General features: G+C 40.3%; 1 protein-coding gene across 3 annotated transcripts in view; it reads right to left on the reverse strand.

Annotated features, from left to right (window-relative positions):
- Window positions 1-24,189, reverse strand: part of NLGN1 (neuroligin 1) — an 841,421-nt gene extending 817,232 nt beyond the window's left edge. For 2 of the 3 annotated variants that reach the window (XM_070509427.1, XM_070509424.1), the window contains exon 1: window positions 22,115-22,427. The gene's annotated coding sequence lies outside the window, so the exon portion shown is untranslated. Of the gene's footprint in view, window positions 1-22,114; window positions 22,428-23,437 lie in introns of those variants that run through there. The other variant, XM_070509425.1, reaches the window with a different exon arrangement.
- Between the last annotated feature and the right edge of the window lie 3,428 nt (window positions 24,190-27,617).

A 27,617-nucleotide genomic window follows, 5' to 3' on the forward strand; every position in this document is an offset into this window, starting at 1 on the left:
GAAATTTGGAAAGCAAAAGAAATGTGAGTTAAGGAAAAAGAATTCATGCAGCAAAAGAAGCTGCTCCTTCATGCCTTGCTTTTCCTTTGGTCCCTCTATGCCATCTCTGAAGGTTGGGTTATCATTGAAAAAACAGAATAAAATCAATCCAATGAGGTGCCACATATTCTATATACACTATTTATTTAATCTTCCCATGCTATAAGAAAAACATTGTTATTTCCATTTTACAGGTGAAAAAATGAGGTTCAGAGGGATAAGGAGCTTGCTTAAGGTTATACAGTTCATAAGATTTGGAGATGGAATGCATACCTTGGGCATTTATCTTTACTTACTCCCTTGGTGATTTAATCCAGTCTCAAGGCTTAAATACCATCTGTATGCCAACCAAGTTCCAAATATCTATATTTATATCTATATCTATATTGATATCTGTATCTATAATTACATCTATCAAGCTTGAGTCTTTCTCTGGACTCTGGATTCCTCTGTCCAACTGTCTATAAGACATCTCTAGTTGGATTCCTAAAAGACTACTCAAACCCAACATATTCAAAATTAAACTCCTGATATTTGCCTCTCAAAAACCTGCTCCACTCTCAGCCTTCTCCATCACAGTTGACAGCAACTTTGTCCTTCCATTTTGTCATGCCAAAAACCTTGGAGTCATCCTGGATTCGAGCCTTCTCTCAAAATCTACTTTCAGTCCATAAGCAAATCCTGTAGGCTCCATTGTCAAAGTATTTCCAGAATCCAACAACAGTTTTACCACCTCTATATCGCCATGCTAGTAAAAGACATTATCATTGTTCCCCTAGATTGTTGTAAGAGTGTTGTAATTAACCTCACTTAAAAACTTCTTTTCCCTATACTTTACTATTGATTCAAGCACCAGAATTATCTTTTTAAAATGTCATATTATATCACTCTTCTGATCACAACCCTTCAATGGAGTTATCTTAATCAGAGTAAGATCTAAAGTCCTGACAAGCGCCTGTAAGGTCCTACATGATCTGCACCACTCCTCTTACTTCTATGACTTCACCTCCTACTCTCTCCCTGTCACTCCCCAGTTCCAGCCTTAGTCACTTCCTTGAGGTTCACAGCAGACATGCTCTCACTGTGGGAAGTCTGCACTGACTGTTTCCTCCCCCTAAAGAGCTCTGCTCCCAGACACACACATGGCTTGCTCCTTTACCTCCTTCAAGTCTTTTCCAACTCTCACCTTCTTAGCGAGACTTACTCTCATCATCCCATTTTGAGTTGAAATGACACCTTCCAACCCCAACATTGCCCCCAACCCTTCTCTGCTTTACTGTTTTCTCCATGGCGCTTATTATCTTTGAACACATTATGCAGTTTATTTATTCATTTTTTTTATAGTCTAACTGCCCTAAAGTAGGATGTGAGCTCCATGAGCATAGGGATTTTTGCCTGTTCGCTGCTGTAGCCCAAGAGACTAGAACTGAGCCCAGCACCGTAAATAGCTTTGACAAAATGAATGAATCAACCGAACTTTAGATTCTAGTCCATTTTCACTGTTAATCCTACCTCACCACACTTCTCCCTCCTCTTTGTTTGTCTCCCGCTAAGGAGAATTTTACCCTTAGTTTAAATACCTCTAGATTGCTTACCATAAATTATATTAACATCTGATTGTTCAGTTGCAATAGAGTCTTCATAAAAACATGCCATGTCTTGACCAATGTGAAGCATAACATGAAAATATGTTCATCCTCTGGTGAATTTTTAACAGTCATTTTTTCCAGAGATTCCCATCTTGATGTCTAAATATATTACTCTCAGGGAATAAGGTTATATGACCAGAGAAACAAAACCAGCAAGAGGAAAATGGTGAAGTATTAAAGAATCTGGTGAAAAAATAGTAGTGAAGGATAAAGGCAAAGGCAAACCAAAAACAATATTTACAAAAACTCATCCACAAAGATGTATACCCATGACATGGAAATTAATGCTTCAAGATCTGAATCATAAAGAAATCTCTACAAAAGCATAGAGAATGAGAATGAAAGATAAAGTAGAGAAGCCACCTGAAATATTTAGCCTATCAAGCTGCTAGTGAAAGCAAGTCAATATCTGTCCCGAAAAGCTGAGTTAGGAATGAAGAGCAATGAACCTTTATTGGGCTCACCCTACATCAACATATTGAACACTTAGCAACATATTGATGCTCAAAGAGGGTAGTTAACTTAAGAGATTGTGAAATGGCCAGAAACAGAAACTGGATTAGAAACCATTTCTGCCTAATTCTAATGCTCTCTCATGCAATTCAGAAAGCCATATCTTTTCTCTGCTATGGTTCAAACCAAAAGTTTTTGGAGCCAAATCACAAAGATAACTGGGATTAAAAAAAAAAAAAAGCGATTATCATACCACACTATCTATAGATCCAGAAAACGTCATGGGTTTTATTTGTCTGAATATCCCATTCTACGACCCCAATAACTGGTAAACTCCTACTCTTCTTTAGAGACTGAATTCAGGTGTCCCTCTCTGTCACAGCATCACTGATCATCACCAGACAGCATCTACTACCCTGTCTATGCAAACCCACCAGCAGAAGTTGAGAGAAAGTCTTCCAGGAGCATGGCAACAAACCACTGGGGGAGGCACCAGAGTGGCCCATCCGTCTTCCAAACATTTACTGAGACCAGTAGGGCTAAGGTCTCAACCTACTTGATACTAGGAATACTGAGCTAGAAGCCACAAGTTATCCTACCTTAGTCCATTCAGGCTGCTATAACAAAATACCACACACTGGGTGGTTTGTAAACAACAGAAATTTCTCACACTCTGGAGGCTGGGAGTCTTGATCAGAGTGCCAGATCAGTTTGGTGAGTACACTCTTCTGAGTCACAGACTTCTCCTTGTATCCTGACATGGTGGATGGGGCAAGGGAGCTCTCTGGAACCTCTTTTATAAAGACACTAATCACCTCCCAAAGAGCCCCCTTCCTAATACCATCACATTGAGTACTGGGATTTCAACATATGAATTTTGGGGACACACACACAAACATTCAGACCACAGCACCTCCCCTTCACGGAGTTTAGACAGAGTGAAGCAAAGAGATGCTAATGGGATGCAAAAGCACAGAGTGACATTCAAGAGTGCAGCCTTGGGCATGGGGCAGGGCAGGGAGGGAATCAGGGGCAATAAAATATCCAGCACTAGGGCAGACATGACGATGGGGAAGTTAGAAGCATGGACCATCATATAGATGAAGAGTTAGCTTGAGGGGGTGCTTAGATCAGGTAGCAGGACCTCACTCTCTCAGGTAAGGCCCAGAGGCCCATCCCTGTCAAAGTATCTATTTACAAGGAACCCAGCAGATATCCATTTACCAATTGGAGAAGGACAAAATAAGTATGGGACCTCAGAAACCAAGCGGAAGTCAAATTATCACTTACTTGTTGCATCCTCAAATTCCAGAGCTCTTTAAGAACCTATTTTATGTCATTGTGCTCTCAGGAAACAAGGTGGGATCCTACTATAGCTATAGCTATAGCTATGGCTCCATTGACATCAGCTCTGGGAAAGAACTACAGAGGCTGGGAATTAGGAGGGGTCAACAAAGATAAGGGTCAAAAATAATTTTTGCATTCATTATACTTCTAATTATTTGTTTGCAAACCTGCTGAGTTGTAAGCAACTGTAAGAAAAAACTGCCTAATTGACAAAGGATTCTAAGTATTCAAAATATATAATTAATATTCATAATGGTTCACGAAAGAAAATTATCCACACTAATGATAAATAAAAAGGGAGAAAATGAGGAGAAGGTGGACAGGGCTAAGGAAAAGGAGGAGAAAAATAAAAAGAGGAAAATAGCAGAGAGTAGCAAAAGGGAGACAAAGAGAAAAAAGAAACCTCTCTCCCTTCTCTTTGTAAAACATCTGTGAACCACTGGATTTCACTGCCTTGCAGCTTTAGTAAACATGGTTGGGGCCATAAAATGGAGAAGGGGTGTCCTTAGGATTCCTTCATTGTGGCCAAACAGGTCTGCTCATTCCGCAGGATTTTCATTCACCCTGACAATGACGTAACACAACAAATGACTGTTGAAGGATGCAGCAACCCATAAAACTAGCTAGATCCCAATAATACAATGCTAAATTCTAGGTCACCAAATTCCCCAAGTGAAAAAAAATTAATGTACTTCCTGTACATGGTGAGCTGTAAAATATACATATTTCAACCCTTTGATATTTCAAACTACATACTTCGATAAACAGATGTGACTGTTATATAGAAATACAATGCTTGGGCTTCAAGACCCTTTTCCATAAACTTCATGGGTTTATTGTTTCCAAAACAAATAAACTCAGTGGAGTCAACCACAACCACAATAATCACACCTAGTAATAGTTAATATTTATTTTATTTACACACCCTTATGGGTTATGCTCTGCACCAAGCACTTCATCTACATTCTCCTTTACTCCTCACAGTGCACCAAGGGTAGAGTCATCCTTATCTTCCTTTATAAATAAGGAAATTGAGGCACAGAGAGGCTAGATAACCTGATATCAAAGCTGGAATTCACATGTAGGCCTCTCTGACTATAAGACCTATGCTCTGAATCACTCCACTGCCTGACTCCACTATAGGATGCTGCCTTCTGCTCTGCTATACTCAACAGTATCCTGTATTCACATAGAGCTTAATAGTACATAAAATGCCTTTTCAGACTTTGACTCATTTGATCCTTACAACTACTCTATGAAACAGGCAAGGATATGTTGTCTTTCCCATTTTATTGGTAAAAACATTGAGACTCAGCCAGGTTAAGTGGCTCCCACTAACCATTAGCACATGGCAAAGTTAGAGCTCATATATGTACATCAGCCAACTTCAAGTCCAGTGCACTATCCACGGCGTCAAGGTCTTTTCCTTACCACTTCTCGGAATAAGCAAGATTTGTCTTCATACTGCTAAATTACTTGTTGAAGACTAAAAAAAATAAGATCCGAGAAAGAGATATAATGCCTGTCAACTGCCTTAAATTATCGCCCCCTCCCACCCCCTGCCATCTCATTAGATTTAAATAGCAATCCCTATATAATAGGGAGCTGTAAATTTGCCTATTTTGCACTTGACAAAGGAGGTTTTTACTGAAAGCATTGCTTGAAGGTCCAGAATTTAACCATATACCATTGAGTTACTATAATTACTTGGAGGAATGTGAAATCCAAGTATTTGAAATCACCCTTTAATCACAATTAGCTTGAAAAACAAATGCGGCTTTCAAGATACTCCAAATGTTCTGACCTCACTTGATAAACACTGAACCAAAGACCAAGGAAAAGTTTTGCGCACTTTGCAGTTTCCTCCTTCAGGGCCCCTTCGCTCCTTCTGCATCTTACTGTGAGTTATTTCAATTTACTTGTTAGGGGCCCGGGTGGACTTCTCTGATGGAGCCTTTCAGGTGTGGATGTCCTAGGGCCTCTCCACTACTATATCCCGGCATCCCTTCCCACGTCAGACTTCCTGTTTCCCATCCTGTATCTTTTTAGGGCCTTCACCTTCAGCCTTCTCAGCACCTCTCACTCCACCACTCATGGTCCTGCTCTGACAAATCTGACTTCAAGGTGAGGTGCTGCTCCCCAAATCCTCCTTCCTTGCTTCCCCAAAGACATAAATGTGCAGGTCCTTTTCCTTTCAAGGATTTTACTGCTAATCACAAGAGGGAAATAAAGAGGGGAAGACAGAACTAACGACGGGAAAGTTATACAAAACACAATGTCCTTCTAATTCCTTATCTAAGGCTCCTGATTCCCTCTGAGGTGGTTAACTGAAGCCTCCATGTGCCCTCTGCTAAACAAAGTAAAGTGGTAATTCGGAACATTACAAAGAAGGACCACTGATCCCTTAAGTCCATTAGTATCTCAGCTGCCAGAGGATTGCTCCTTCTCCAGTCCATATCAAATCTAGCCATTTCATCATTCCTGGGCAGGGGACTGGATCTTCTACTCACCCTGTCCCAGTCCTTACCCAGCTTTTTGCATACTACCCATAAGAGTACTTCTATTGATTGAATGTTCGTGTCCTCCCCCAATTCATATGTTGAAACCTAATCCTCAATGTGGTTGTATCTGGAAGGGCAAAATTTGGGAGATGATTAGGTCATGAAGGTTGAGCCCTCATGAATGAGATTAGTGCCCTGATAAAAGAGACCCCAGAGAGGTCCCTTCACCATTCCATCTTACGAAGACACAGAGAAGACAGCTGCTATGAACTGGGAAGTACACCCTCAGCAGACACGGAATCTGCTGGTGCCTTGATCTTGGGCTTCCCAGGCTCCAGAAGTCTAAGAAAAAAAATTCTGTTGTTTAAGCCACCCAGTCCACGGTATTTTTATTATAGCAGCCCAAATGGACTAAGACAAGTACTATACAATAAATAGCTCCTTTCTCACACTCAAATCAATGTTCAGGCATTCCCCTCTCTTTCTCTTAAGCCAATGATACAGCTACCATGTTGCTGCCAGACATAGCTCAGGGACAACAAGGTATGAGGATGACTATTGCAGGTCCTATATGCCCCTCTCTTCTCTGGGCCTCACACATATCAATGCAACCTAAGTTTGGAGATACCATTTCGAGGCACTTTGGGGGCACCCTCTCTGTGCAAAGCTCCCGCCAATCCCTCTGCCTTTGATGGCAGCCTTCCACACTGCCACTGCTGCTTTCTCCCTCATCCTCTTCCCAGGGAGAAGAGGTCTCTTTCTAACTTCTTTCCCATAGCATGGGCAGATTACCTGAAATCTTTAGGTCCAGGGCTTCCCACCTGACCCACTGCCCCAGCCCAGAACTTCTCTAGACATCTGGCAGTCAAGGCTTCCCAAGGAAGCACTAATCAATGCCTGCCAGACTCTTGGCAGTTGGTAAAATTCCTGTGGATCCTTTCCTCAGAAATGGTCCCTCTTTCTAGACCAAGAAGTACTATTTTAAAAATTAAAGTAAAATAGACAGACAGATGCATGCATAGATAGGTGGGTAGGTAGATAGATAGATAGATAGATAGATAGATAGATAGATAACAATATGTGCTTCTTTGCTTCAGAGGCAAATTTGTATACCCAAAGTCCCACAGGCAGAAGGACATTTGATCAGAGTCATATTGCATGCGCCCAACCACACTCCCCCAGCCACTTCCCTCACAAACAGATTAGATACGGGCACTTCGTCAGGGGAGCAGTTTAGCCGGGTGGCAAGGCAGGAAGAGGATGAAAAACTGTTAAAAAGAAGAAAGATAAATACCACCAGAGAGTCAAGTGCAACTAATCTCACTCTCATTTTCTCCCCTCCGTCTGTAGCACAAACCACAAATAATCAAGTACTTGCTTGACGAGAATGACTGTTACATGGAAAGAAATCTAAGAAAGCATTCGTTGTAAACATTACACCGCAGACTTCATTGTAAACAGGTCAACAAAGTGCCATTACACGAGCCAGTGAAGATCATTTTATTTTATAGAAGCATTCTTTCTTGTGATTGTGTGTAATGAGATTTACCTGATGCTGTCAAAGCCGGGGGACTGAGGAGTATTAAGAATAAAGCCCTTTTGTGCAAAGAACTATAGCAATTCTGCTTTCCAATGTTTTTATGATTTGGGTTAGACTTGACAAAGATAAAACAACAGAAGGCCTAGACACCTCCCCTCCAAGACAGTTGGAATCAATACATTTTCCTAAAATATTTTGTCAGAGTGCTAATTAAGAGACTGTCTTCAGGACAGTATGCACTTGACTGTTTCTTCATGAAAAAGGTCAATGTGCTAATAAAGATACGTGCCTTCTATTTTTCTTTTGGTGTACAGATTTTCTCTTCCCCACTATGGGACTCAAGGATAAGCTTACCTGATGTTCTGACAGCAACCCTGGTTCTACTGTTTTACAACAAAATCACTAGTGCAAATATGTGTTAGTGAATTTGTTTGTGTATGTGTCCGCATGTATGAGTGTTTGTGTGTGTGTGTGTGACAGAGAAAGAGAGAAGGAGAGAGAGAGGATGTGAGCACTGGCATATGCATGTAAAGAGTTTTATTCTTCATCTTTATTTTTGGTAGCATCATTTACATTACAAAAACAGTAAACTGGCATAAGTTTCAAACATACGAACTTGCTAATCGTATTTTGCAAAGGGAAATGGCAGGATCGGAGAGAACACCCCTTGCTCCAAATACAATTTTACATTTTGAAATATGATTTACTTTCTGGATTGTAGCCAGGCAATTACCATTCGCAAATATTTCAAGTGAGAGAAATGAAGTGGTTGCTACTAGTCCCATAATTTGGAATTGCTGCTAACAGATTTTACATATCATCAACTTCTCTGCCATTCTTTTTTAGAAAATACAATAAAATCTTAATATTTCTGCATCTCAAGGCTTATTGTCAGCTTTCCTGATGCTTGAGACAAAACTGTGTAAGTGGCTCCCTCTGGTGCTACTAGTGCTAGTTTTTTTATTCACAACCATAGATGCAGACCAGATTAGCCGGAAAAAGTAAGTAGAAGCCCTCAGGGCTTCATTACTAGAAATGTCTCTTGGGATACAATTCCACTTGGAATAAAATTAGGTGAAGGGTGACATCTTTTATGATGTGAGAATAGACACAATATCTTCCTTGGCCTTTTTTCTTCGCTTCGTACACACAAAAAGGAACTGCAAAAGGTAAAAGAAAAGTCATATTCACTAAACCCTGGCCAGAGTCCTCCATTCTTGTTGCTGAAAATGCTAACGCCCCAAGAAACTACTTAAGTACTTCTAAGGGACCTCCCCACAGCCATCAGTCACCAGCCCTGCACTCCACGTTGACCCGTGGCCTACATAGCAGTGATTAGAGCAAAAAAGTGGGGTCATAAACATTCTGCTGCAAGAGGTAACTGAAGGCTCCAGAATAGCATCTCTGAATGGCAGTGGGGAGGAAGCTGGCAGACTCTTCTTCCCTGGCTGCCATCCATAGTTGTCTCCGATGACTGCTCTTTCAATATAAGTCCTACCCACGGACAGCCAATATTTGAAATCTAGACTCCTAGGTCAGTCCCCACAGGGTGAGCAATAGTGATTAGTCTGTGGCAATCTACAGGCTCTCCCATGTTGATCTTGTCCTATTTTCTGCCCAAGAGGCAGCATATCCTCCCTGACACTTTCTCTAAAGCACAGCATAGCCTCCACCACCAGGCAGAATGTTCATGCATTATCACTCTGTACACTGAGAAAACAAGTGACCATATGTAGCCTATGCCAGTGGAGCTGTAACTGTGAAGAACAATGGCTCTGAGTCAACAACAGAATTAAACTACTCCCTCTTGTGAAGCTCTTCTGAATATTTTAAGTGTTGCCTTGAAAGTGTGGGATTATGTGCAAGCATAAACATCAGCTTAATGCAATTTTTTGGTATGGAATATGCCAGAGTTTAAAAATCAGAATTGAAATGCAGAAAATAACTTTGGGATAAATTTAATTTTTTTTCATGTGTGATTAAAACACAATTGAAGAGGCATACTTTATGTATAATTAAAGTTGCTTTGTAATTAAGAGATTTAAGCATGTATAGAAAATGATACAGCTCAGTTTGGAGATTTTACAAAGGCGCCTATTAAACACTCACTCTCTAGCAAGCCTATGACTCAAATGTTTTCACATTCTAATGCTGATAGAGTCCTTGAATTCTTTTAAAGCTGCCAATTTCACCATTTCTAAATGCTTTATCCCTCCTTCAATGTGTTAGTAAAATAAATACAGACCTATCTTTCCTGCATTAGCCAAAAGACGGATGTAGAACACTCTATATCTTCATTTCAAAGGCTCCAGGGGAAAAAAGAATTCTCCAGAATCTTTGAGACAGGGTTTGACTTATCTTTGTCTTCTCCACTGTGCCTAGCACTGCGTCTAACCTAGTACATAAAAAGGGTATAATAAATGGCTGTTATTGAGTGAGCAAAGAGTGTGTTTGTGTATACCTGCAGAGGGTTACCATGGTGATAAGAACACTTCCGAACATTTCTTATGTGCCAGGCAAAGGAGCTATAATACATTATTTCATTTAATCCCACAACAGCCCTATGAGGTTGACATTATCAACCCTACTGGGCAGATACATAAACTAAATCAAAGAAAGGTTGAAGACTACATAGAATCATGCATTTTAATACTATCTCAGCAAGAAGATCAACTTTTGGGCTAAAGAGTGAGGCAGAACAAGTTTGTTTTCCTCAGTCTTATTCATTTTTTAGCCCCCTTCCCACACCCCAGTTCATCAATCGTCCACCCGCTCCAGGGATGGCCTCTGGGCCTCTCTCTCAACAGGGTGCTAAAGCATCCTTCTGGTAAGCACCTGGCATGAACCGAAGCTTCATCTCACTGGCAATGGTGCTGGTTTAAGCTGATCTTCCTGGCCTTCCCCATCAATACCTGTCTATTTTATGTTTCATTCATTTTAGCAAGTATCACATGGGGAGGGAAAAATGCAGACAAGTACATTTATACTAGAGTGTTGGTTGCTGACATTCATAGTTAGGTGGCTTTTGCAATAGTCCATTGGTGCAATGGAAAATTTTGAATGGGGTTGGTTTTAGATACAGAAAGGGAACCATGGAAGGGACTACAGGGATCAGGAGGCATGGGTATAGGGGGAAGGGAGAAATAATTTTTAAGAGGATAAGAAAAAAAGTATACAGACTGATAGATGGATGATGGATTTATTTTCTTAGTGGCCAGGAACACATTTCTTTGTTTCTTTCCCCTTTCTCACCTAAAGAGTATATGGATTATGAACAACCTTTCTAAGAAAACTACTTGTTTCTTATGCTTTCTCATATCAGGCATTCAACTACAACTTTCAATTAAATTAGACAGATGGATGGATGGACAGATAGAAAATAGATAAATATACATACACACATATTACTGTTGTGCAACCTTGAGTATAGCAGGAGATTTAAAGGATATTGCAAACTTAAAGATGTTCTTTATACTCTCTGTATCTCCCCAATAGACTATTCTCTTCCAGTGACCGAACCTTCTTTCTGCCTAATAGCAGCATCGCCTCACTCTTGTCCTTCTCAGGTTTGCGTGGTAGAGGGAGGGCCCCATGAGGAGAGGGGGTTCTACAGAGCCTCACGCTTCTTTGGAGTTTTAGAGAAGACTGCTGAGGGAACGACACTCTACATTGAATACCAGGACTATTCCCAGCATATTTCTGACCGGCAGAGTCGTAATGCACTGATTCAGGACAAATTATGACCATGTTTATGGAGTTCCATAGAAAACATGCTCATGCTCTTCTGACTGATTCCTTCCCTGTTCCCAGAGCACTGGTTATTCTAGCCACTGATTCCGAAAATGAGCTGCTGTTTTTACAGAGAGTGGATTCAAGGAGAGTCAGAAAGGACATGTTGATTTCATGTGCAATTTAGTAGAAACAGAGGAATGTATTTCACTTGAAACTGCACCTCTTAGACCTTAAAATGTTACAATTTTCTGAGTTATGATGAGGATGATCGCTGGGTGTTAAAAGGCAGGTAGTACCAACTAGGGCCCCTCTCCCTTAAGCCAATGGGACATTTCAATTATAAATGTCCTGTAATCAGCAGATCTGAAAGGAAAGACTGGAGAACTATATTGAAAGGGAGCATGGGAAAGAAGATCTATTTGGGGAGGCAGAGTATTTCCACTACTTCCTGGGGAGAGGGTGCACAGATCAGAAAACAATATCCAGGCAGGCTATGAAAAGAAGAACCTTTGTGGGGGCCGGTCCAGTGGCACAGCAGATAAGTTCACATGTTCCGCTTTGGCAGCCCAAAGTTCGCCAGTTCGGATCCCGGGTGCAGACATGGCACGGCTTGGCAAGCCATGCTGTGGTAGGCGTCCCACATATAAAGTAGAGGAAGATGGGCACAGATGTTAGCTCAGGGCCAGTCTTCCTCGGCAAAAAAAAAAAAAAAAAAAAAAGAGGAGGATTGGCAGCAGATGTTAGCTCAGGACTAATCTTCCTCAAAAAAAAAACAAAAGAAAGAAGAATCTTTGGTTTGATGACAATCAAAAGATCTCAGATTGATTTGGTATCAACCAGTTATGAATAGACAAATGCTTACAAAATTATATTTTCCATTTTAAATAATTTAATTTGTTTCCTGGTGGAAATGAATTTCTTTTGATATGAGTAATATAAACCAGTTTTTCTGAGGACCTGTTTATCTCAGGATAGATATATAACTGATATTTCTGATCTGCAGCGGTCCTAAGCCAAACTACTGAACACAGAATGAGATGGATCATTTCAGTAAGCTCCTTTCTTTCCCATAATAGTATTTCTCAATGTGAATTGTTTTATTTTTTTTCACTTTTGAAAAACTCTAGAAAGACCAATTCCCTCCACTACCTGTCCGCTTCCTAATTTTTACTGTTTTTGTTCAAGCAACGCTTTGCCCCCTCTTCGCCATTTATCCATATCTCAAACTCCTTCAAGTAACACTTTCTTCACTAAGCCTTCCTAAAAATAAAACTCTCTTCTATATAATTTCTGGCAATTATTGCCTGTACTTCTAAACTAATAATTCTATAATCACAGATATATATCATATGTGGTGCTGATATATGTATTACTGTCTTCTATGTAAAATTGATGCATGAAAGCATTACAGGAAGACTGGGATGTTTGAGTCCAAGATCTATCAGCGTATCAACCAAGCAAGTCATTTCTTATCTTGGCCTCAGTTTTGTCACCTGCTAACTGAACAGGTTGGCCTGTGATTATCTAAAACATCACTATGGCCCTTTCGGCATCTCAGCTGGAAATACTACTGTATATTTATTGAAAATTAAAAAACTGAATTATACCTTAGCTGTGATTTCCCCCTTAAGTCATAAAAAAGTGATTGCAATGTGAATATAACCTCAACATCCTATTTAATGGTCTAAGATTTTAAGCCATTAAATAGTATTGTCTATCTTAAATACTAGTATCTTGAATATTTTTTCCTATTGGCAAGGTGACTTATGTAGAGGATTAAAATAATTTAATTAATTTTTCAATAAAAATCTACTTACTTGCAGCAATATTATATCTCCACTTCACGCATTTCCCTTCTTTAATTATATTGAAAGAGAGCTTCAAAAATATCTAGTCGAAAAAAAAAAGGGAGGGTTGTCTTCATGCTCTATAAACCAATTCACTTTTATGGCAAAATAGGTAGATGAGAGGCAACACTGTTTTCTTTGTAGTAACTGCAGCTACAATGAGAGAAAGGAGAGTGGCACACCTCCAGAGAGCTTGTTATTCATCAGAAAGTAAGTACCCAGCTTTCTGACCACTTAAGAGCCGTGGCAATTTTCAAATACAATACAGAGAAGAAACACTGTTGTCTGTGGAACTGCACAGTAAGAATTGTCAAGATATATCCATAAATAGTAGCATCTGACTGATCTAACCCGAGACTCCTCTTCCTTTTATCCATATTTTTTTTAAAATCAGAGATATGTGGTTGAGTAATGATAAAAGGAAAAAAGGAAACTTCATTTTTACCTGCCAATTTTCCCTTGCATTTCACTGATGACTCTTTTTAAGCAGAACATTTATATATAGTGATAGTTAATTCCTCGTGGAAGTTTCCTTTGTTCTTGATGGAAAAGGCATTGTCTCCTTGCCTCTTCCCACCTTTGCATCCTTTATTTGGCTTTAATTTATTCAGTAATCTTTCTCATCCAGCATGTTTGAGGAGAAGGGTCCTAAATCCTAACTGTTCTGTTGAACCTTCTGCATTGCTTACAGTTGTTTTAAATAACACATATGTGTGTGTAAACCTCCAAAAAACTGTAAAATCTTAAAGCTATACAATATGCAATAAATCTTAAGGCTATACAATATATGTTATATATCTTAAGCTTACCAGTTTAAAGTAACACCTATTATTACATATTTATATAATACCAGCTTAAATATATATTATTGTGAACATCCTTTATTACTGGTTATCTTGACCCAAAACAGTTCTGAGAGCCAAAGGACACATTTAATTTCAATTAGTCCAATTATACATTTTAAACCTGGAAACGGAGGCCCAGAGAGATGAAGTGAATTACAGAAAGTGACACAGATAATTATTAGAAGAGTCTGCTCTACAAACATAGGTCTCTTGATTCCTAGTCTTGTGCTTTTATCATCCTACCATTATCCATTTGGAAAACTAGCTACATTTTATAAACTGCAAACTGGTAGGGTGAGTAGAAAATAAAAAGGGATAGAATTAGATTCTAATCATACTGTCTAGAATTATGTAGTAATCTCTCTTAGCCAAATGCTTAGAGATTAATTAAATAGTTGGTTAATTAATAATCATTATTGCATTGGCTTGTTTAAAAAATAAGGACATGTAGTAACATTAAAGTTGCTGTATTTCATGAACTCTGACATACTTTTTTTTTCACCTTTAACATCTCTGAAACCAGGGTACATTTTATAATTCCTTACAGCCAATCAACAGTGAAGGCACAGCTGTCATTGCCCTTGTGTGTGAAAATTGGTTGTATTCTACTTGTCATGGCCAGAGATACACCACTTCCAACATTTCATGACAATTTAAGGAAGGAACATGAGATTTGGTTGTTTTCTGAAAATCTTCCACTGTCACATTCTAGTAAGATCAACAAAACACCAGTATCAAACCTTTCAGAAGGTATCAGCTGCCTGGACTGAAATCCTGAAGTCAATCATGGCACACTGTTAAGAAATGGCGCATCATCAACACACACAGACTACTGTCCAGAAAACCATGGCTATGGATGGCTTTAAGCCAAAAAACATGATTCAGAAGAGTGAGAATCTGAACAGGAAAAAGTTTTCTGAATTCTTAAACCACTGTATTCATTAACATTATACTTTTTATACATGCACAAGAGTGATACATGGCTGTATTATAAAAATCGACACCTAAGTCAAAGTTGCTTTTTATGAAAGTATAAAATAAAAATTCTAATGACAGGGAAGCATTATATAATGAGTTATCTGGGGTGTTTCTTCTTTCTAAAGCGTATGCATCCTATAATCAGTGGTTCCTTAGTTTTGATGAACTATGGTGTATTAAATATAATTAAACATTTTATTCCCTGAGAGAGGCTTCAGGAACTTGCCATACCTAGAGTCAATGCTGTGAACCATAATTATTTCACAGTGGATTTGTTGATGTACAAGATATTGTCGAGGTCCAGAGGAGAGAAGGTCAGATAGATGCTCAGAAAACATACTCCCCTGGTGGTTTTCACTTGAGACAAGCGTGCCCATTAAAATGTGGATCTATTTAAACCCAATTTCACTATGCTTCCACGTTCAAATAGACCTTCTATTAAAAGAAAAGGAGAAGCATCTGTTTCTGACCCCAAACACAGATGGAGTTACTAATTACCATTTTAAGTTTGATTCAAAATCAGTTCCCCTGGAGGCAAGGAGCCCAGATCAGAGGTAGTTGCTGTGGTGCAAACAGCTTCAGGCATGGAGCCTGAAAATAGAGCACTGGCGATGGAAAGATGCATTCTAAAATGCTTATGGTGACGGATGGAAACTAGACTTCTGATGGTGAACATGATGCAGTCTCTAAAGAAGTCTGTAATGATGTACATCTGAAATTTACATAATGTTATAAACCAATGTGACCTCAATAAAATAAATTAAAAAATAAAATAAAAGGCTAAATGCAAACCGAGAGGTTAGCCAATGTCCATCACAAAATTTGCTTTGAAACAAAGAGAGATATCAAATCTATTCTTTCTAGCTCATGGTTCTTTTATGTCATTGACTTTGGTGTTAAAGCTTATTTGTCCCTTTATATTGGGGACAAAGTTATTGAATACGAATGAGGTTATTGGCATTCTAAAGCTAGAGAAGAAAAAGGTTGAAAAACAACTGCTACCCCATCATATAGCAAAATACATATAATGAGTTCAGCTTATTTATAATTTCTCCACCTTCCCTGACTTAGTTTCCATCTGTCTGCAAACTAAAATGTGTATCTCCATCAAAATGACTCAAGCACCACTGTTAGCTCCTTTCCCTGAAATCCTACTGCACGTGTTGATGGGAGCATAATTCAGCTGTTTATTGCACACAATACTGCCTAATTTCCAACATATATTCATTCAGGAAAAAGACATTTATTGAGTGACATATGACAGCATTCATTTGGCTGTACACGCATATATACATGTAGAGACACATTCTTCCCCTTCCAAAATAATGTGAAGCAGCTTATGATAAAAAGCCCAAGTACAATAAAATCTTGAAGCAAAGTTTACGTTAAAAAATGGATTCAAATAACGAAGCAGGGTAAAAGGAGATGGTTAAGGACTCCTTTTTCAATTGAACACAAAATTGACTCTGTACTTCTGTGAAGTCAGACAAAAGAATGAAAATAAAGCTTTCCTTGTTTTTAAAAAAAGACACGTAATGTCCAATGAGAGAGATGCTCGCTGGCATGTGAGCTGAAAATTAGACCCCTCCCCTAACTCCTCCAAGTAAACAGTTATGAAAAGCAGAGTGGCAATTTTAATTTGGGCATAAATGATAACAAGTCCTCCTGGAAGAGAGTAATTGGCAAAAGGGTTCAGTCATTTCTCTCATTATTCCTGAATTATGATTGTAAGATCATGTGACAAACACAGATTATCTATTTAGTAAGAAGGACATGCTCTGGTTTAACTATGATTATGTTATATGATGTAGGTATAAGTTTAAAAGGTAGGGTTTTGGATTTAGACATGTAATGTAGCATATTTTAGTGACGGTAATTCCTTCCAGGGCCCATTTCTGCCTTTTCTGATTCTGCAGGTAGTATTAAAAAAAATCTCTGAAACATCATAAAAGCAATCACTCTACATCAGAAGCATTCAGCCTGATATGTATACAGTCTATGTCCCCTGAGTCAAAGCCCATTTCACTCCTGTGTGTGTGTGTATGCATTTAATTCTAACATAGGCATTCCATTAATATAAGAAATGTGAGAAGGACAGGGCACGATTTTTATGTACACCCTATTAGGTACCTTAGGTTACAGCTATTGCCTTGTTCCTCCCAGTTAACAAGAACTCTGATTTTGTTTAAGTGTGACATTGCCATGTCCACAGACATCTCCTCCAGCCCCAGGAGAAGCACCATGATGGATCAAAACCAATCATGTAATGCATCTCTGCTAGTGATTAGTTCAGGAGCGGGATGTGCCATCATGTTTGTCAATCAGGCAAAAAGGGAAGTCTGCTGATAGCTTCTGGAAAACTTTTCTGCTCATTTTGGTGAGAAGACTTTCCTCTTCTTTTTGCTTTGAGTAGGACTGTTTGAAGAGGCAATGTTTGCCTCTGTGGTAGCCATATTGTTTATCTTCTTTCCAAGAGAGGGAGACAAGAGAATTATTGCAAAGCTATCCCAGAGCCCTCACATCCTTGAGCTGCTGAGTTAGCTAACCCTGGACCAGCAAACCTCCAGAATCCTTGGTCTGCAAGATAATGAAAGTCTTTACTCTTTAGGCCTTTAATTGGGTATTCTGTTACTTGCAGTCAAAAATCCCTCAATAGACACTATATTTTATATTTCTACTTTCTACACAGAACTGAGCAAAAACTGGCATTCAACAAACTCATAGAAAGAAAGACAAGGGTAAGATGAAAAAAGAAACATTGTAATCAATCAGACAAGATCCCTCATCATCACAGCAATATTAATATATCTTTGTAACGTAGATTTCTTCCCAATAATGATATCGAGTAGTATTTTTTTTACCACACTGAGGAAAATAATTGAGCAACCTAATTTAAAGTTGCTATAGCCCATATTAACACATCTGTGCAAGAAACCATTATTTTACTTAACGTCATCACTAGCATGTACTATCTTTCTCAACACAAGCATTAGAAAGGAGTATTAAAACAACAACTCTACATTTTTATCTCCTTTGACAACATTTCTTATGATTGATCACTATCTAATTTGTAAGTATGAACAGGAAACTTTATTGCTTTATTCAACAGACTGGAGGAGATGCTGTCTGACAAAAAAAAAAATGTTAGGAAGAGCAAGATCCTCCAGTCTGCCCAGCTACTCTCCATGTAAAATCCCATCCAGTGGGATTATCACAGTTATTTCCTCAATATTTAGGTGAAAAAATTGTATCAACCCTCTTTTACAGCTGTTTATTTTTTCTTTACATTTTCTCCTTTCTAAAGTATTTAGGTGAATTTTACATATTCATTTATTCTGTCACAGTGGAAAACACTTCTAATTTCCAACCACAAATCCATTTCCTCTTCTTCTTTATTCTCAGATTCTGATTTTATCCGAGGTAGTGGTACGCCACACTAAGAATGTATTTCCCAACCTCTCAGACGCGTAGAGGAGGCCATCTGACACAGTACTGGCAGGGATGTGAGAATGGAAATCTACAGGGAGAATGTCCACGTCACAAAGAAAGAAAAAAACGCTCAAGGGGGAGGGTTGTTTGCCCCTTATTCTCCTTCTTCTTCTTCTATTTTCTTTTTAACAATCTCATAAAGAATCCTCTAACATTTATGAAGCAAGAACCAAACAGATCCCCACCACTACTACACTGTGCAGAAAAAGGCAATTTCCTTTCTTCTGACTCTAGAGCAATTGTTTCAACTCAGGATGATTTTACCTCTAATTGACATCTGGTAATGTCTGGAATACTCCTGGTTGTCATAACTGGATGGGTGGGTGGGCTGTGCTACTGGTATTTAGTTGGTAGAGGCCAGGGATGCTACTGAACATTCTACAATGCATAGGACACACCCTACAACAAAGATAAAGACTTATCTGGCCCAAAATGACAAAAGTGCCAAAGTTGAGAAATCCTGACCTAGATAACTCTTTTTCATCTTTCTTTGCACCTAGGAAGCAGACATGATGCTGGAGGCACAACAGCGATCTATGACAATGCAAAGAAAAGTACCAAGATGATAGACATCTGATTCCTTGATTAAAGGTTTAAGCACTGTCTTCTCCAGAGTTTTTATTCTGTGAGATACACAAACCCTTATTTGCTTAATCCACTGTTAGCCAAGTTTTCTGTTGCCTCATACCCAAATGTACTTCTAAATAATAGATTTATTATTCATTTATGGCCTACTTAAGGTTCAGACATGGGGTTAAGCATTCTGAATGAAATGATGAATCAAGTAGGGTTTTGGACTTCTGGAAACTTACTATGCAGTGAGGGAGTCAACTACCGGGAAGTGTGAAAGGTGGGCTACTCCTGGTCTGAATAACACGTTGTGGGAGCTCAGAGTAAGGGTACAGGAAGGAAGCAGGGTGGGGGAGGAAAGACCACTGTAAGGAAACAAAATGTCCCACAATTGGGGCAAGAAGTTTGGGGGGAGTCGGGGAGGGTGGAAAGCAGTCCATGAAGAAATACTCGCATAAGCAAAGCAAAGAAGCCTAAAATGGCATGTAGTATTGGGGAAAATAGTAAGAGCCCTTTGAATGGGATAAAGAATAAACTGGGGAGGAGTTCCAGGCGGAAAGTGTTTTAATCTAAAAGAGAAAGTAGACGAGTAAATTGTGAAGAGTTGAATGCGTCAGCATTCTGGACATTAGCATACAAACTATAAGAAACTATTTGGCCTTTGTTAATAAGAGATCCACAGACCAGAACTTTGCTGTTTAGAAAAAAAATAAGTTTGGTGAACTGGACTTGAGTGATTCCATTTACAAATAATTAAAATATAATAGGAATCATATCATCCTATTGACAATCTAATAAGTTGGAAACAGACATCAAACTTCACTTTGAAATATTTTAAAATGTGGCAAAAGTGTATTGTTGAACTGTTGTGGTTTCAAATCTTACTGTTAATTCCAATTGTGCTTTGCTTATAAAAACTACAAATTCGGGGCTGGTCCAGTGGCATAGTGGTTAAGTTCGCATGCTCCACTTCGGTGGCCCGTGGTTTGCTGGTTCGGATCCTGGGTGCAGACCTACACACCACTCATCAAACCATGCTGTGGTGGCATCCTTCATAGAAGAACTAGAAGGATACACAACCAGGATATACAACTATGTACTGGGGCTTTGGGGAGAAAAAAAAAAGAGGAAGATTGCATACCTTTAAAAAAAACGAAACAACTGCAAATTAGTATTTGTTAAGTAATTCATTAAATAATTCCTCTGAGTAAAAATTTAAAAAAGGAATGCTAGAAATAAACTATTACTCTGCTTTGCTAAAAAATGTTAATATCTATTTGTTTCAACACATGGAAACCCAGAGAGGTATTTATCAATCATACCTAACTGTATTAATATTGTCCCACAAAAAGTTGTTAATAACATTAAAATTTATGTGGAAACTTTAAAAGAAAATACTCAGAGAGCTTAGATTTATATCTGTATTCTCTAGGTTCAGCTATTTAACTATCCTGTAAAAAATCATAAATAATAAATTTAAGGACCTTTGAAGGAAGAGGTAGCTCCTGCCACTGGATGACCATGTGGACATAATACAAGTGGGAATAAAATATGAGGAGCTCAGGGTTGGAAGAGACCACAGAAAGTCAGAGAAGTCATCCAGCCATGCAAAGAGTCGTCAAGCCTTCACTCTAGCTGCCGCTAACGCAGTTCTCAGCCCACCTTCTGTGAGTGGACACTCCACCATCAACTTCAAAAGAATTCAGGCACTGATATTTGAAAATACGTTATACCTAAATGTAAAAGGAAAATTTCACAAAATGAAATCCCACTGAGGGAATAAATGTAAGATTGACAGAAAGTACTTTGGGGGTGGAAGGAGCGAGACTACAGAAAGGAGGGGAGCTAGAGAGGGCTTTTCTCAAGCCCACACTGCAGGAACTCCAGCACAGTCCGCTGAAAGACTGACTCTCTCAATTTCTGCTTATATTAAGAGGATTGGAAAGACTAACTGTAGAATAGCCAAGCTTACAGAAACACTTACTTATTTTAATCAAACCATGTAATCAGAAGGCCTGAGTGACGATTAACTTCCACTTTCTCTGTCAATCCCTCAGCAGTGGAGGTAAACTCACATTCACTCTCTGCCAAGGGCACAGTAAACTTAACGTTTGTGTATTTAAGATTTAATTTTTAAATATGTGCATGGTCCTTGCTTCTGAGCTCGTTTCAACAAGCTGGTGTTCTGCTAGGTTGCAAGAGCTGATTGAAATGCCGAGATATTTTATAGGTTTTACACTCAAACGCATGTACCCACATCTTTTCTTAGTGATATTTTTATATCTATGATCCTATTTATAATTAATTTTTGAGAAATACATTGCAATCTTGTAATTTTCATGTACAGCATGACTATTTAAGCAAAAATAGCCTGCTGTAGTTTCAGTATGAAAAGAAGAAAAATGAGTATATTAAGTATCAATAAAAATGCAGAGTAATAGACACAGGGTTAGCCATCTAAATTCATGTTTCCTAAGTTCTACATGTATCACTCTGGGCCTGGCAAAGAAAAAAGAAATGGTATAATACCTTTGTGGAAGCCAACTGCTCATGATTTAGAATAATCACAAATAATCAAATACTAGACAGTTTGCCTCATCTCTCTAATACACTAACGACCTCCTCTGGAATAAATTCTTCCTAATTCAAAATTTCAACCTAAAGCATTTTAAATTCACTGCAGGTGGTTTTTCATTTCTACTCACAAAGCATTGTGCTGGACGGTCAGGAGCCAGTGGAGACCGTTTTAAATGTTTGGACTCCCTTCTCTTCCCAGGGGAGTTTAATGCCCAATAATGCATAATCTATTAGCTGCTCATCGCGGGGGATCTAAGGAGTGACATCTTGACTGGAGCCACGCAGATCTGAAAACCACTTTGCAGGAAATGTTGTGGGGAAGAGCAACTTTCTTATCCCTGTCAAACTAAGAGCCAGAGCCACCCCCCTGAACCAGCCTGAGGGCCTGGGGAGAGCAGGAGGCTGAAGGCAGCTCCTCTGCGCTCCGCCCGGCGTCAGGCAAGGGTTTTCTTCTGGAGGCAGCATTGCTCCTCCATCTGCTCAGCCTCCGTATTTCGCCAGGAAACCCTCCCCGCTCTCTCGTAATCCTTTCCTTATTTTTTGGTACCTCTGTGCCGCTTTCTCGGCTCTTGGTCTCTGTGATCCCTGGGCACAGCTCTAGGTTGGAAAGCTGCAGTGACTGGGGCGCCGCTCTAAGGCGATGGAGGAGACTGCACGCGTCCGCCCGAGCTCGGGCGGCGAGCGCGCCTCACACTCGCTTTCTCCCTTTTCTCCGGGTCTCTCCGGCTCGGACGGGCTCTCCCGGCCTCCGATTCCCGACTCCGGCTCGCCTTTCCTACGGGCTCTGCTCACGCCGGCTCCGCGCGCTCGGCGCCGGCCGCCCGGGAGTCGGCGCGCGGACACGACGCCCCCCGCCCGCAGGCCGGGACTCGGGATTGAAGGGTCAAGACGCCGCGGGGAGGCGGGGAGGAGGAGCGAGGAGAGCGGGGCAGGTGGGGAGCGCGGGGGGCGGGGCGGGGCGGGGGGAGGCGGGAGAGGGAGCCCAAGGAAAGAGAAGACGCATCTGCTCTGAAAGCGCCAATGAAGAGAGGACGGAGGGGGCAGGAGTGGAGAAGAGCAAGGAACACCCACCAGGAGGGGTGGGCAAACGGGCAATTTACAAACTGCCTGGGCGAGAGATGGTGAGCGGAGGAGGAAGGAGGTTGGAGAGCGAGAAGAGAAAATAAAGGCAAGTTCCCACCTCTCCCCAAAAAGGTCGAGTCTGAAAACGCCTCCCCTGAATGGAGAGTTAAACAGGGACTGGTCCTGTTGTAAAGGGTGGATTTAAAAAGGAATTAAGAGTCGTGTAGTTTTCTCCTACACTAGACTCAGCTCTGTCTCGTGCAACTCTGGTAAATGACCCTCCAAGTAAAAGGAATTGGCTTTATGCAGAAACGGAAGCTGAATTTCCTCCACTGAGGTCCTGGTTTGTTTTTAAATGAAAACAAGCGTTGGGGAGGTTCCATGAACCCCAGTGCTGAAGAAACCACCAGTTCATTAAAGTTCATTATTTTTTATTGCTTTTATTTTCGTCAGAAGATAGCTGTAAGGGCTTGACCAAGAGCTGTTTCAAACAGCTGTCTAGGTAGCATTATTTTTCAAAAAGACAAAACGTATTTCCTAAAACAGCTAAAAGGGGACTGGGAAACAGTTACCCGGCTGGGCGTGAAAAAGGGAAGCATTTAAACTAACACGATTGCACCTCCACTCCCCCCACCCCCAACACACACCCCATCGGCACTGGAAAAGGGTTAAGGGTAAGGAGGAGAGAGCAGGGCAGGGTTGCTGGAAGGTGGGGAAGGAGAGGGAGAGGCAGGGAGCAGGAAGTTCTCGGCGATCCCCAGGATTACGATCAACGCTGGAGCTCGGCGGACGCAGGAAGCTCCCTTACCTTTCTTGCTAAGCCCCGTTTGCACCTGAGCTGCAACCATAAATACTTCGTGATGTTTAGTGTGCAGCCAAACGATGGCCGAATGTTAAACAATTCTTCACGCTCCCTCCCCTTTTTAAAAAACAGGCTCAAAAGACTGTTAATACTGTTCTCGTTATCCATCGGCTCCAAAACATTCCGCTTTGTCGGGAAGAGAGAAGAAAACCAAGCGCTTGGGCACGCGTATATGTATTTATATATTACGCGGTCAGTATATAAACATATATACGTTTTCTGCATATAAATCCGAAAAGAAAAGCACCACAGACGCCTCTGAAAGCGGGAGGGGATGGGGAAGAGAAAAACTTGGCAAGCCAAATGTATCCAAAGATTTCGTACCAGGAGCCACCTGCTTCAATATGCAGAATTCCCGAGAAGATTTAGAGGGAGAAGAAAAAAAAATTAAAAATAAAATAAAATACCCAAAACACACACTTGAAACTGGAAGACGCCTAAGATGTGTGGAAATGGAGAGGATGAGAAGATCTCTTGAGGGTACAGATCCGTCAGCCAAGTGAGCAATCGCCTCCGAAAAATCACAGGAGGGGAGGTGGCTGCAGATACGTCCCCTGCTCCGGTCCCCGCCGCCGCCGCTGCTACCTGTAGACACGCGCACACACACGCGCGCACACACACAGCACAACCTCCTCTCCCTCTATCCCCTCTCTCCGTAGCGTGGCCGGGTGCAGGAGTCCGAATCAAGCTAGACTCATCCTCCAGACCCTGTCCTGCCCGCTCAGAGCCACGATTCCCTCCCCTGCCACCTCCTCCTCGCCGGGTATATTGCCCAGCATCCCCTCCTCTGCAAGCCCCCTCCCCGGGGCTGGAACGGAGATGGCGGTAGGGTTGGGCTTCGGGGGCGCGGGTCCAGCAGTGTCAGACGTGATGCTGGTGGTGGTCCCGTCCCTCCCTTTACAAGTTCCGCCCTCCTCCCTCCCTCCCCCCACGGCGACCGAGCCTCCTCCGCCCGCAGCGCCCGCGGCGCCCACGGCGCCCACAGCGCCCGCGGCGGCAGGAGGGGTTAAGGGCTCCGGGCGTCACGTGTGACGTTCACCAAACCACTTGGAGGAGCGTGTGAGTGAAAAGGCACGGCCGCGGAGCCGCGAGGCCTCGGACGTAATGAGTTTCTCTATTCCCGGCGTCCCTGTGCTCCCTTTCCAGGCGTTTTCGTCTTGGTAACTGAGAGTAAGGAGTTGGAGGCAACAGCCTTTTACTGTGCCTCTTCAGTTTTTTTCCCTTGGGAGATCTCTCGCCATCAGATTCCCCCCTATTTTCTGTCTCCAGCAGCTAGAGGCAGAGTAATCTCTGAATTGAAGCGTCGCTTGTAGCCCGTTTTGTGGGAGTAGTGTCAATGCAGCGCCACTGCCCTTGGCCTCTTCTGGCTGGCTGCGCCCACATCTTCTGCCGCTGGATAGGTGATTTTTAAAAACTCATCATGGCTAATCAGTGTCGGCTTTTGTGACGGGTGTGACAAACTAGACCACAGTGTTTACACCTACCCACCTCCTACCAGCTTGTCTATGTGAATGTTAAATACAAGTGAGTAGGGGGCCAGGGCCCTGCCAACTGAACCCTTACATTAATTGATTGCAACGTGATGTAATCAAAATAAAAAAGAAAATCCACTAGTAGAAGAAATCGATAGGAGAAATCTATGACACTTGGTCTGGAAAAGTGTTTTCTATTATTAAGAGCGTGCTTCATATTTGTCAATCGCAGGTATATTTTAATCTGTAAAATCCAGGTAAAAGAAAGAAACTTTAAAATAACCAACACTTAGAATGCAGTTGCCCTGAAAGTATCACTTCATTCATTATCGTAAATAAAAAACCTAAGCTTTCAGCATGTGATCTGATTTTCAAAAACAATCTTAAATATGACATATCGTTCCTTCTCTTTAGAAGGAATTCAGTACCACATTTTCATGACAGTTATCGAATTCAGTCTATCTTGTCATTTTTCCTTTTTTAAAAGTAACCTAGGTGATATGTTGACAAATAGTAGATTAGGATATTTCTTCCAGGAAAGTGAAATTTCATTCAACTAAAACATGTATCTAATTCTTTCTGGCAGGTCTGCCCTGCCCAAGTTTGTCTAAATGTTAAATCCTGTGAAATTTCTCTGGAATTTCCCAATTCTCTGGGATTTCCCAGGAAAAGAAATTCCAATTCCAATATCAAAGTACCTAATTAAATGCTTTCAACTTCCATGAGACCAGACAATGAAGGTAACCTGATAGAGGGTATTATTATGACAAATGCAGAATCAAACTTTTAAAAAAGAGATAAGGATGATTTGATAAAATTTTCCGTTGTAATTTACAGAATGCAAAGTTTTGTGTACTCTGTCATATCCCAAGGCTGTGGCACCACTTTCTAAATGTATCAGCTGAGGTTAATATCAGAACCCTAAAGGTAACGTGTGAACATTTTTCATTTGTAATATTTGGTATTTATAGTATGAGATTAATTTAAATAGGTTCTATTGTGTTTTTTCATTATTCTTTCACAGCTACATTTAAAAGCTGGGCACTTTTGTCTCATTTTTATAAGTTAGTCTTACAAAAAGCCCAAGAATTTTAACAAAATAGAATTGTCACATAAACAGCATTTATGACTATCTGTAAGTACAGACAAATGAGCCAAACTTCTCTTGCCCATTTTTCTCCGCTTTCCCAATCAAACCCCCTGAGGGAAGTAAAGCCAGTCCATCCCATTTGATCCCACAAGCAATTAAAAAGCACAAAGTTTTGCTTTTTATTTTTTTCTTCTTTTGTTGGTATGCAGTTGAGAGCTGGGACTCTAGAATCAGATTGCCTGAGTTTGAATTTGCACTTAATTTGTTATTGCCTGGTGCACATTACTTAATCTCTCTATACCTCAAATTCCACCTCTGCAAAATGGAGATAATAATAGCACCTACTTTGCAGAGATGTTGTGAAGGTATCCAAAATAATTCATGGAAAGCTCTTGGCACAGATTAAGTGATTTCCCAGTGTTCACTCTATTTTTGGTATCTATATGATGTGTTTCCTCTTGTAAGTCAAACACCAGTATATATAGTGACATTTGGGCTTAGTGTCATAGACTGATCATGAAATTTGGTTGCATACATAGAATCTACAACATGGAAGTCATCAGTGACTTGAGAATAATTCCTAAGGGCTTCCTTGCCTTCTCTTTTTCCCATGGTATTGTATCTGTATCTATCTTCTATTAACTAATTGTAGTGTAAGGGATTGTAGTAAATGCGGATGAGGAGATAGAAAACATTGAACTCATGAATAGGTGATAAAGGATCAATAAAATGTAGCAAGTCGGATTCAATTTACATTGCAAATCGTGTGGTCTTCTAGGCTGTGATGTTAACCATGCGCAAGTTAATGCCTTTTACCATGTCAGATACTGTTTGGAGCGAATACTGGGGCTCTCTGTAAAGTCAAATACAAATTAAAACCCTGTGAAATTTGTCTCAACACATCTGCTTCTCTGCGGATTTGGAAGGAGACCTTGTATAACACATATGTAAAGTATTACCATTTTCTGAAAATATTGGCTCAAAAGAGCCAATCTATTGAGTGGAAGTGGGGGAAAAATCACGGGAAGAGTAGTGAATTCAGCTTTTTGTGGGTACTGCCTAATTGTTGTGATGGTAAAATTTCTTTTCCTGGAAATAAAAATGAAAATATTGAAAAAGGAATTTAGGCTTCAGGGTGAATATCATATTGTATTTTCAGACATCTCAATATAGTAATATGCAGTCCAGAAAGTCATTAACTGGGAATATTTTTTCCTCTAGTAATTATATATATATATATATATAAAGAAAATTAAAAGCCATGTTCTTCTAAAGTAAAGAAAAGGCAAGAGTATTACTCCCAAAGACTCAACAGCAGGAGATAACATTTTTTTTTTCTTTTCCAAGGGGCTTCAGAAGAAAAAGTATTAATAAAATGCTATGCTTAGATGAAATTTTACTGCAACTTTCCCCATAAATCTTATGTATTTTACTTAAAATGGGTTAAATATAAATAATATACTGAGAAAGAGTTTATAGCGGCGAAGAAAGTTCATATCTCAGCTGTGAAAGAAATAAAAGATACAGCCAAATAATCAGTGGAGTTGCGGAGTGGACCACCTAC

The sequence above is a fragment of the Equus asinus genome, chromosome 5 (assembly GCF_041296235.1).
Source record: "Equus asinus isolate D_3611 breed Donkey chromosome 5, EquAss-T2T_v2, whole genome shotgun sequence".
In the NCBI taxonomy this organism is placed as follows: Eukaryota; Metazoa; Chordata; class Mammalia; order Perissodactyla; family Equidae; genus Equus; species Equus asinus.